Below are 13,799 nucleotides of genomic sequence, written 5' to 3' on the forward strand. Positions count from 1 at the left end.
AAAATTGACTTAAATATAGAAAATAGATTTGTTATTTAATAACAGTGCAGGGTACAGAAAATTAGATTTGATCAGAGTTAAAGGCCATAAAAAACACATTCGTATGCTTGGATGATTTTTTTTCTACTTCTTTCATTGTTCACAGCCACTTTGTAATTTAGAAAATTAATATTACATTTCTTTTAAATTCCTTCTAACAAAGGGAATGTAAATAATAAGCACGAAACATACAAAATTACTACCATATTTATCACTAAATATTTGCAGGAGAATAATATTTTTTTATACCCACGCATTGTTGTTGGATATAAAACACTCTTATGGTAAAATATTGGAGTTTCTTAAAAGTTTGGAATAAAATTAAGTACATTGTATTAGATTTCAACTATTAAAACTATTGTCAAAGTATTTATTTACGTTGTTATATTATTTATTTTCAATAATATTGTTTATTGAATATTGAATATATTGAATATTGTTTTTTATCTATAAAAGTAACGAAAATTATGTAGTCTATTATTATTGTTGGTTACAATAAAGTTTGTTAAGTTAGGACTTAAGACGAATGCTGCTGACTGATATATTTTAAAGAATTTCCGATAGGGAATAAGCTATAACGGTAGATTTTAATGCCTACTTAGCCTAATGCTAGTTTCACAAATTATATGTTTTCGTTGTAAGTCTTATGTTATTTTTGAAATTCCGATTTATAAATATTGTTGTGTGTTTCAGTGCAGATTATTAAAACATTTTTAACAGGACGGTATAATTTTGGATTGAGTGTTGTATTTAAATTCAATACGTGAAATGGTATATAATTGTTGCCAAGGTTGCCCATGCATACTGTATACTAGTATAATAACAGTTAATAAAGTGATTGAATATCAACTCTATGAAATTTATAAAGTCTCATTTTTAGTAACGCCTAGAGTCTTTTTTTTCTCATAAAAATATCAAACTTATAAGAATTTGTTATAAGAGTAAGTTATGATATTTGTTTAGTTGTTATTCGATAAAGTTTAAATGTATCCATTGCACCTATTGTTCGGAACTTTGACAGAGATATGACAGTGACCAATGGTCCTTAACCTAGATTCCAAAACCCAATCCACCGTATCAATTATGAAGGTTTGTCCATTATTAATCATTGTTGCCCTGGGAAATACCGATTGTTCAACTGTGACAAATATACGTGTTCAACTGGACAACTCTAATGGGATGTTAATAGTTTTAGGTCCAATTCGTATGTAATATCTATAGTCTACTTATAGCAATAACAATCTTTAACTATCGTTTGTGTATTTAACAAAAATTGAATAAAATTGACACTTTTAATGTTGTGAACAGGCTTGAGGCCTGAGTAAGCAGCTGCTCAAAACCCGATCCTCAGAGTGATATTTTTAATTTTTTTACGAAGGTATGAAGGTATTTTTATCTCGCTTTCTTCCACTTTAATTCAATAAGTAAGCTACTATACAATTTTCAATTTAATAATGCATATAACTATTTGTACAATTTACAGCAAAACTCTTTTCCCATTTACACTGTAGAATAACCTATGTTTTATTGTTGTTTTTTAGTTATTGTTGCTTATTAGTAATCAAAGAGACTGCTGCATGTTTAGCAATTATACATCTAGTAATTAGTTGTATGGATTTAAATACGCAATTAAAAAGGTAAAAACTTACACTCCAATACGAGCTACTAGAATCATAAGTTTAACGATAGTAATTTTCTTTGGTAACTATGTTGTATTTATATGACGAAATGTTGCTTTCGGATTATAGTGGTAGTTTTTCAGTTTGCTGAAATAGGAGATTAAATATATAATAAATTCATCAGGGAACATTTAAGCTTCATTCAAAACTTTACAAACAGAAAATAACGAAAAAAACATTCTCGCTAATAAGATTAACTACCATTATGTCGGTTAATTTTATTGTATTTTAATATAAACACAGAGTTTCAACTATTTCCTAGAATACATATTAAAATATTATTTCGTCTACATATACCTCGGTTAATGTAATACAATGTATCAAAAGAGCATGTGTCTATATAGTGATAGACTTCGGTCTGGACGGAAACGCTACAGGAAGGCAATTTATCCCTTGTCACATCTTGTTTAGAAGACGGATTGTTTTGAGGATAAAGGAGAAAGGAATTCAGAATACAAATACACATACTCATTGATAATGATACTTCTAAGATCTTACCATAAATCTAACACCCTCATTTACTTTATAAAATTAGACAATATAACTTAAACGTTTCAGATGGATCACATAATAATGTAAGCTTATAAATTACAAGTGAATAACTTTATTTTAGTACTTATGTAGCATAGGAATCTTATCAATAATATTCCAAAATCAGTGCGTAAACAGGGGAATCAAAATTTCATAAAGCTCTAACTTTTTTTTAAACATTACTCTGCCTTTTTAATTCTAATGTAAAAAATAGCTTGAAATCGAAAAAAATCTAGGTAATGAACATTCGTATTCTAGATTAGCCATGTTTGAAAAAGATGTACTCTATCTATCAGGTGTAAAATTTGTTTATAGAGAGCTTTAGTTGTCTTTTTTTTGTTATGTGTGCCTAAAAGAAGCTGTAAGTTTTAATCGAGACTACTGTATAATAATTTTTCTTTCATCTCTAAGATCCGTTCTAGTAGTTATTTATGCAACTAGTGAGCAATGCTCTTTGCTGCACTTGAGAAAAACGTTTACTCGAACTCAGAAAGTTTCTCGAGTGCAGCAAAGACACTTTGCACTCGTACACATTCGATTTTCGTAACACAGTTACTAAAAATGTATATAAATAATTGGTCATTCTATTCAGGTGAACTTTTATTATGCAGTTTCACAAATAACAAATCAAACCTAAATGAATTTGTCTCACAAACGAAAGCCTAAATGAAATTGTTTCACACATTCAAAAATAAAAATCTTTATAAAATTCCTCAAATCATAATTAATCTAAATCTAAATGTCATTTTTTTCTTACAATGTTTATGTTAACACTCAACTAGGCCTACTGGTTATAGGTTACGTTTAAGTCCAAACCATTAAACGACTAACACTGCACCCCCGTTTTTACCTCCCCTAGGAATATCAATAGGTTAATGAGTTAGTATGTAAATCCTATTTCAACAACAGTATTTTATTGACATTGCTATAACAAAAAGCGTGACTAAGTGACACCATTGACTATACAATTTGTCAGTTAAAAACGAGGATGGAATAAGTTAATCCTCAATTTATTGATGTAGCAATCTTCAACTACTATTCATGAAACAGTTCATCCAAACAGAGTGTGTATAGTCAATGGGAACACCCAAATGACAGTTGTTAAAGGTTTTAAGAAACTTTGATCATTTACAACGGAAATGTTTGTAAATATATAACTTTTACACTCTCCCCTGAAAAGACCAATCGTTTAATTACATTATCAACTGTTGGGTTTCAAACCACCATGAATACGTATAAATCTGCTTTTGGTGTTCAGCGGAATTTGAACCTAGGCCTACAAAACATACACTAGGAGGTTTTAAACACCGGATCAGCTGTACCATGTTTTAATCAACAAAGGAGAAATTACCGTTACCTGCAAACCACATTGTTCCTTATTGAATAAAGTATTGTTAGTTATATTATGATTGCGTCATTAGGGCACATTAAAAGCTTTGATACAATCTATCTAAATGTAACTGCAGTGGGATAAACGTCTATTGTGACAAGAAGATATGTGACAATATCTAGAAGATTGATGTGGGCTAAATCACCAGGGGATGGTGAATCCCTCACCTGTAATTTGAAAACTGCAGTATCGCTAGTTCTATAACGTATGCGCTAAGTGATGAGAATCTGAACTACAGTTAGATGGAATATGTAAATAGTTTACTAATAATGTTTAATATTTAAATATTTTTGTTTATGTTATTGTTGTCTTTTATTAATCGCATTATTATCATTTACTTTTACTTTAACATTACAGACTGACTTACTAAAATAATAAGACAGAAATACAAATCTCAATATTTTTTGTTGAGAAATGTTACAGTATACCATTAGATATTTTTGTCAAAAATATGTTTGTATTTAAATATAGTTATTGTTTGGAAATTGTCATTTTGTAAGACTTTTATGAATATAAAATAGAATTATAAATACTTGATTCAATTTAGGGTAAAAGGGGTAACCGGGTGGTAATTGAAACGTCAATTATTTAATTATTCTTTTCCAGACTTTTCTTATGATTTTTTGTTTTATTAGCTATATACAGAATCCAAATTTAAATTAGAATTAAGAAAATGGTAAATTCCTATTTATATTTAGTACTATAATCTTTTTCACAGTAAACCTTGTGTAACAAAAATAATAATTATCCATTTTTTGTCGTAGTATACAGTCGTGTCTAAAACTAAATTATTTCCATCCAACAAAACTGTAACCTCATCTAGTTAACCTTACAAAAAGGAACTTATTTAGACCTACGAGTTGATTCCTACCTTTTGTTCAAGATTAATGTTAGATGAATTAGTTTTAGAGTTGAGTAGACAGATCTTAAACTACATGAACTCTAAACTGTGTAAGCTGTGGTAGATAGGGAATACCATAGATTTTTTTTAAAGTAAAGGGGTTTTTAAATGCTTCTGTTTGTTATTTAAAATCATAATCATTGCTACATTTTTTTAAATATTTCATTGCACTCATAAAGTACTTTAAATGAACCTTAATTGCGGTAGATCCACTTAATTAAATGCTTTCATGGGTCCATCACGTTACTAATCACTGTTAATGGGATTATATTTTGTACATGAGAATATATCATCGTTAATAGTGATACTTTTAACACTAATAATATTTACTACCATTGATAACATGCATGCTAAGCCCTTAGAGTTTCATGATAACTATGATTAAGTTGTGCTGGACATTTTGCTACAACACAGGAAAAAGTGTAATTAAGCTGACACTGTTACCAAAAATAGTAAAACACCACAAAACACATGGTTTACAGAGCGAACAGAGCTCAAAGGTAACATGTGTCGCACATAAGGCGACGTGATCGATGACAGCGTTACAGGCAACTTATTTCCTAAAATGTGAACACGGCTTTTCAATAGGTGCGGAATATAGCTGCGTCTCTTTTAAAAATAATAGGACTAGATATTTTTTGTCCTAGGCACGATCCAGGAATTGTTTTTAACATTACTTCAGATGCGGCTTTATCAATGGTGACTAGGCGGGGATTGAACCCGGGACCTCAAGGACTGAAGTCCCGTGCTCTAACCACTACGCCAGCTCGCTCCCCAATAGGACTAGATATAGACACAGTTTAGGAAAAAACCTGAACTAGTGATATTAAAATTTTACATAGGTGGTATAATGATACAGTGTCTATGAATTTCAGATTTTTAAAAATAAAACGCAAAAATCTAATAAAAATTACGTGACATTACTGTTCGTTACAACCCGTGACTTTTCTCTATAATCTATTGAGTCTCTAATGGGTTTACAGGAAGAATAAAAAATTGCAGGCGTCTTACATAGTCTTTTATGAAATGGAGGCATAAAAGCTCTATGGCTGACCAAACAGAGAGCACCATTTAATCCTCAGAAACTCCTACAGGTAATACCTCTTTCCAAGAGGAGCTATCCTCTAATGGTGATCCTACAAAATCGATCTTTTCAAACTAGTCCTCGTATTTTTCTATTGGGTTCTCGTGGAACCTTTGTTACCCTATTACAAAATCAGATAGGGGAATCTTTAGGTTCGTTAGCGTCAATTTTCTCTTTTATGGATTCTGTATATGGCTCTGTCAGATATTCTATACAGGGTGTCTGTGTTGTAATGCCAGACTGGAGCTGATCAATATACCAATCCCAGCGTGGTTGGGAGTGTGTGGAGAGCCGCTATTGTTGTGGGTCGCAGCTTGCAAAGTCAATCAGTAATGCTTCAATGACCAAAATATCCGGAGAGGTAAATTCTGTACTGTCTGCTTCTCTCATAACTTTTTAGTAACACAGGTGCGTTATACTAGGTTATACATATTTTATTGTTTAAGTCAACCATCATCTGACCAATAAGTTTATTTAAGCTTAATGTTCAGATATTACAGATAAAAGTTAGATGATTAACAAATACAAATAGTTTGTAGTGTTTTTTTCTTCTTTAGTATTAACAAGTTTAAGAATAAAGTACACTAGTCGGAGTCTTGACATGAGTAATATTCTCAGCACGTCCCAGAGATGTATCTTCCTCCGACCTCAGAATAACATTACGGTCAGTTTCATACACGTCCGTGTCCTATTGTGGTGAAAATCTAAGTAGATTGTAGTTTAGAACTATTTGATATTAGATGTATCAGATTCAATCTAACCTTTAACATTAGTCACATTTTATTTCACATCATTTCAAAAAATAATTTTTATAGTTTCAAGTTTTAGTCTTATTAAACTTACGTAAAAAGGATCTCAATACGACGAATAATATAGTAGGTCTTCTATTTTAATTCAGGCTTCTTTAGTTGTTTACTGTCATCACTTATCACCTACACAACTTTACTGTATCCGATTTATTGAACTTTTTAGAATGTTAAATTTTAACTATTTTAAGCTACGTTTGTTTAGGTTCTTTGATTAAGTACGTTTTCACATAATGAAGTTTATGTATGTTTATTTTATAAATCCTTACACACATTATTACGGTGCCTTTTCGTTAAATTACGTGTTTTTCACACTATCTGTAAGTTATATACAGGGTTTTTTTACTTGCATCTTTATTTATGTAAAAACCGCAATAGATAGAAATATGCAGTTTGCGGGAATCATCTATTGACGTATGAGTTTTTATCTATTGCGGTTTTCACATAAATAAAGATGCAAGTTTATAAAAAACACCCTGTATCATCGTGTAAAAACAATGACAATATATTTATTGCCGGGAAATAAATTTAACAAATTGCATGGCATCTATCAACTGTAAATATAAGTAGTCAGTCATTCTTTACATTAGTGACTCACAAATAATAAAAAAATCAGTACATTTTAACTGATTTATTTAAATGCATTTTAATATTTTATTTAAGTTTAATTAATTTATTGTTAGCTAAAATAGTTGATGAGTGGGAGTTGTCAATGCGCCTGAACTGCTTCCAATGTACTAAATTGAAATATTATCGGAAACCATAAGGAACTCAGTTTCGAAAGAAATATTTTAAACAAAGCTAGGGTATAAAATGAAGCTATAGTAGAACAATGTTCTATGGTAGATACTAAAGGTTTAAAATCACAAAACAAGATATTCTGTTGTAACCGAATTCCCAACTCCATTGATCAAAAGGGTGAAGCCCTTGGAAGCGCAAAATCAATGGTGGGATTCCGGCACAATATTGCTGAGGCGGAGGACCAACAATGACAACACAAGAGCTGGCTGGACACAAATATAAATTTATTCATTTCAATATATATAAATACAACAATAATTAACAATAAACATTAGGCATTGCCCTAGCCAAGATAATAATTAAAGCTTTATTATATTAAAAGATTTCTTTAATAAAAACAATTTAATTTAAAATTAGAAATGCTATATTTAGGTTAGGCCTGAAATTGCCATAAGGCGAAAACATTTAAATGTACTATTTCAAACAAATTTAACTTCAGTTAGGTTAGGTGGCCACCTTATAAAAACATTTTAAAACATTTAAAAGAAATAACTTTAGCCCTAGGCCTACATTTAAAATAAATAATTTTTACATTTACAAACATGAAAACATTTACACTATCAACAAATGTGGTCGCCTCGCAAAAATATATTCCAACAATATATTCCAAGCGGTAAAATAACCGTCAAGGGAGAAAAAAAATTTTACCCTCAATCAAGGGGTGTGAAACAGAATTAAAAGAAAGAATTGAAAATTTGAATAAAAGTTAAAGTTAAATTAAATTTAGAGAATGAAAGCCTAATTAATAAAATTGCAGGTAAAAAGATTACAAGTTTTATTTTATAAGTTAAATGAAAACGTTGATGTGGAGTTAGATTTCTTCAGGTGGATGAGACTCTCCAAAAGGGCTGGACTGACCTGACCGTAAACCTTGTTGAAATCCAGGAAGCAGAAGTAGAGTACAGGATGGCCGCTCCCCAGACATGGCAGTACGGCATTAGGCCGGAGTGGGCGTAGGCCTAGATGTGTAGGTAATTCCATCAGCGGGTACCGCAGTGGCAGTGCGAGGACTGGCAGTGGCACGGCGCAGTCCCATCAGTCTCAGTCCCACCGGAGAATGCTCATAAAGGTGCAGGTTCTAGCATTCTAAAGGTGGCAGGCCGCAGGTGGAGTCACCGACCCCGTGGTTGAAAACCTCTTAGCCAAAGTACGTCATGTTGACGGGAAATGAAACGGATCTATGAAATCCAAACTGCAAGGTTCACAAAAAGAAAACTTTTCCAGATGAGGACCCCGCATTAGGGACAATCTCGAACCCAAAATCTGAGAAACGGGAGACACAAATGTCACCCGACAAACGTCCGGCAGACGCAGCCAGTAGGTGCCAACCACGCAACAAATTAAACAGTGCCGTTGAGCGTTGAGCACATACACACGGCACACTGTTAGGACTTCGAGGCGGTAAAAAGGGGTGTTTCCTTACAACTTTTTATTATTGTAAGGAAAATTGTCAGGTTTTTTCCTCATCCAAAATATATGTGTCTAAGCTTTAATAAGATAAGTTAAAATCATTTAAGCTTTCGGGGTCGCAGAATAAGGAGGGTAAACCGTCAAAGACATGTCGATGAGGAGACATGGTAGAGAGTTCTTTTATATCAGAATCATGAGAAGTTGAACAAACTATTGAAATGGAGGTGTCTAAATTTTTTGGTTGGTTTATGCTCCCAATATAATAAGCAAAGATAATTTTGTTTTTATTAGATTTGTGTCAATAAAAAAACACGATTTTTAGACTGTGCAATTACATTTTCCTACAGTTACCTAACAATGTACATGTTCTCTCACTGATTTGAGAAAGCAAAGTGGCCAATTCGCTCATCAGTGAGACAATGTTAACATTGTCTCACTCTAATTACTTTGTCTCACTCCAGATTTGCAACGTGAAGGCACGAAATAGTGAGCGCGTAACATGCAGGCAACGTCGTGTGCGCGCGAAGTACGTTGGCAGCACTGGCTGTAAATCAGCTGGTCAACTGTTGTACTGTTGTATTTGACACTTCACATTAAATGTTATATTAAAAGTTCACTTCTGTGTAAAAATAGGTTATGTTTGAAGAAACATAAGACCAATTTATTTGTTTTATGGTAACTGTAGGAAAAGTATAATGTGCAACTCGAGTTCAAAGTACAATTGCCTCACTCGAGAAACCATTCCTCACTCGCCTACGGCTCGTGAGTAAGGATTTCTCTCGAGTGAGTCAATTGTTCACTTTTCTCACTAGTTGCACAAATAATTATTCAATTAAACTAATTTGATTTTAACATACCTCTGTTAAATAATCATTGTTATAAAATAGCTACAAATACTCTTCACATATGCAATTTATTGTTAGAGTCGTGTTTACCGACAATGTTTGTGAGCAATAATCACGTTATCCAATATATAACCGCAACATATGTGATAATGAGATCATGGCTGTTAAACAGTTAGAGTTGTGTTGTTGCTCTATCTTGCCATGGTTAGATCTGATTTATTTACTTTCATTGTAATGATCCCTGCAAATATTATTCTTTAAAGCTAATATGAATGTACACTGTAAAAGTATACCAAAATACTAGGATTTAAAAATCAAAATAAACTGAATCCTTTTAATTGCAAATTTGTAATTTTCTTTCACAGTCTTTACATTTAATACACCGATATCTGAAATGTTTAATGAATATTGTCGTGTGTGTTCCAAAAGTTATTATTAAATCATACATAAGTTTATTAGTTCCTTCTTATAAGTTTAACAATACATATTAGCATATATGGCTTAAATTTATAAAAAATACTAGCAGAGTACCCGTCCTTCGTACGGGGTTGGCTTATAAGTATCAAATGCTTATAGCAGTTATGAGTGAGGACATGGTTTAAGAAATTTCGGTTCTTTTTGAAGTTCGTTCGCTACGCTCACTCACCTTTAGGTTGGAGCTCGTTCGCTGCGCTCACTTTCCTTCAGGTTAGCTCGTTCGCTACGCTCACTTGCCTTCAGGTTAGCTCGTTCGCTACGCTCACTCGCCTCCAGGTTGAAGTTCGTTCGCTACGTTCACTCACCTTTTGCTGTTGTCACAAATGTAAAAGAAATAATAGTGCTAGTGCTGAACCCTGTTGGTAATCCTTGTAACTTTTAATGCTATTGAACATCATAGAACAGAACCAACTTGTTTAATTGAAACAGCTGTTAAGATTCATTAATTCCATTTCTCATAAGGTTAACATGGGAAACTCCAGAGCCACTGGGGCGGAGCCCCGAAGGATTTTTTGGGATAAAAATATGCCTATATGTTAATCGGGAATGTGAGCTATCATCATGCCAAATTTCAGCCCGATCCGACCAGTAGTTTTTGAGATTAGCTCATACAAACACACACACAGACACCACCTCTTCTTTATAATAGTATATAGATAGATAGATAGATATCATGATTTTAAATTAATGAAATAGTTTTTAATTCTTACCTATGAAGAATGGGCCAGTTTCTTCCATAGTCAGTTTATATTATATTTAGATTCATTGTCATTTTATATGTATAGATATTTTATACGTAGTAAATTTAAATAGTTTAGACATAAGATCGTAGACATAAGAACTTTTTCTGGAATTGAATATTCTATGATTCAATTCTAAACCAATTAAAATTAGTCAATATAAATGTAATATTTTGATAGAGTACATTATTGTAGAGTGAAGCAAATAATGACATTAACTACAGTTTATTTAATTTTACCTTATGGTTGTGAGTGTATCGTGTAGTGCATCACTACCTTTTTCCTACGATAATATTTCAGTTAAATCTTAGTTGGTTGGTTTACTATATTATTTAATTTGAGACGGATTATAAGTATTAAGATTCAGTGTTGGTTGCAAATGATGACTAAATTGAATTTTTTTTAACTTTTATATACAAGTAATATTAGAATATTACGTATTTACCACAGTGAATGCCTATAATGAAAAAAAAGATATATTTAGTTTAATTGACCTATATTGTAAAATAAACCCCTTGATCTTCTTTAATGACAATTTATGGGCTGTCCATCTCCACAGTATATTAATATGAGCAGATTTAGAGAAACTCGGTTTACATAAGACTCTTAAGTGATAGAATTTAGTTATTCCGTTGAAGAATTATGAAATCGGAGGGGCCAACATTTGATCCTCTACTTTTATTCAAAACTTAATACATAATTTATACTTGTATTCCTAGTGTACAACCAAAAGATTTATTGCCGATGTAATATTGATTAAAAGGTAAAAATAAAAAAATACAGTATCCTGGGTGTTATTATTGATCTGGATAACCTCTGAAGACCATAACAGTGTTTTCCTCAATAATCGTGATATCCACATAATATATTCTTATACATTACAACGTATAAGGTAATATTAAAGATTTTATTAATACAAGATTAAGATTATATTATATTTAAGTCTGAACAAACATTAAAATATGTAAGGAGAGTGGAGCAACATCATGAAGACTTCATTGATTATATGTCACCTACAACCTTTACTAGTACCCTAAGCTCACATGTCAGTTTACATTAAGACGAAAGGGTCATCTTTTACGACCGGTCTAAGATTACTTTTAGTGCTAATTATAATTATAAGCCTAAGATTATCACTCTTACTCTTATCTAGGAGCCTAGAGTCTTTGGTATCTCTTATTTATTCATAGAATTTCGAGGCCATCTGCCATCATCATCCATTGCCAAAAAAACCTAGGATTGCCAGTCGCTTTCATCCATTCTGTTGCGAAAGTATTTCATATGAATAAAGTCCTATTATTAGCTTGTTTGATGATAGGATGCACACGAGTCACCTATAGAGAATGCCTAATACACCAAGGGTAAGTATTAAATGAGCCCTAACATATCCTCTTAATGATGACATTTATTGAGATATTATCTACAGACTGACTATCAACAGAATTCGCAATGTAATTGCTAAATTTAGAAACTGATTTCATTTTTGCGACCAACCTAAACCAGCCATAGGTGGGGTGAAATAAAAATATATAAAACAACAAAACCATTTTTCTCCATTAAAAATTACAATCATCTTTATTCATAATTTGCATAAATACCTTTTTACGAAATATGCATGAATCTTTAATTAAGATATCCCTATAAGGCAGTTGAGGCTATACAGGGTGAGTTTCTACTGACCGTGTTAACTTCGCCAGTGGGTTCTACTCACTAAAATGAACAAAAAAGTTCCTATAAACCCATGTCCGATTTTCGACCGTTTGGCTGTTTTGGGGGATTTTGTGTTTTTCTTATTTTATTAGACTTTGCTCCACAATTTATGTAATAAAAACTTAACCAATTACTTTAGAGTTATAGTTAAAATCATTGGAAAGAACATTAAATTTGCTATAAATCAAAGGTTTCATTCAACAATTATACCATTACATAGTCCACGTTATAACCAAAATAAAGTAAAAATGTCATTAAATTAATTAATTACGATAATTTTCATGGGCCTCCTTTGATACATAAACCTGCATTTATGCAATGTTGAAATGCATAAAAAACTTGGCATTTTAATAATCTTTCAAATGATATGCTATTCAATACTATTATTGATATAAACCAGTGAGAAATTACTAATAAACTACAATAAAACACGGTTTACAGATTTTGTTTTTGCACAGTTTTACTGTTAATAATAATTACTGTATACTCCATGATGTATTTTATTGAACTATCTGATAAAATTTGTACATTATTTTAACTTTTAAATATTTATTAAAATTATCTGAATTAATAAAATGTATAAACTCAAGGTTTTTCACATTTTCAAAGATGTAGTGTGTTTGATTCTTAAATGCTGTGTAATTAGTTTTACCTTGTGCTTGATCAAGTCAGCTTTTATTGATTTGTCATCTATAGCTAGATAACTCAGCTGCTTGAACATACCTTGTTGAGTAATTTGCTGTTTTAACTTTCCAAGTCAATTAAGAGTTTTTCAACATTTATTAAAATATGGAGCCTTTTACCAATCAAGATTATGCCAACATGATGAATACAGTAATTATTATTAACAGTAAAACTGTGCAAAAACAAAATCTGTAAACCGTGTTTTATTGTAGTTTATTAGTAATTTCTCACTGGTTTATATCAATAATAGTATTGAATAGCATATCATTTGAAAGATTATTAAAATGCCAAGTTTTTTATGCATTTCAACATTGCATAAATGCAGGTTTATGTATCAAAGGAGGTACAATATGTAACATTTGCTACAAAATCAAGGCTACATGAAAAAATATTTCATTACATACATCGGTTCCTAGCCGAATTAAAGTAAAAAATATCGTATAATAGTTATTTTGTTTAAGTTTTAAGACCCCCTTTTCTTACTTTATTCTGGTGCCACGCAATGTCCAACTAGATAAAAAAACTTCCACATTTAATAAGCTTTAAATTGATATGCAATTTTAAATTGTTGTTGGTAGAATTGACAGAAAAACTACCATCAAACTAAAATAAAACACGGTTTACCGATTTGGTTTTAGCAAGGTAACAAAACTACTAATATTAAACTCACTGATTTACACATTAGTCCAGGCGCTAAACGGG

The sequence above is a fragment of the Macrosteles quadrilineatus genome, unplaced genomic scaffold (assembly GCF_028750875.1).
Source record: "Macrosteles quadrilineatus isolate MER2022 unplaced genomic scaffold, UCM_ALF_1.0 Scaffold_22__1_contigs__length_1958994, whole genome shotgun sequence".
Lineage (NCBI taxonomy): Eukaryota > Metazoa > Arthropoda > Insecta > Hemiptera > Cicadellidae > Macrosteles > Macrosteles quadrilineatus.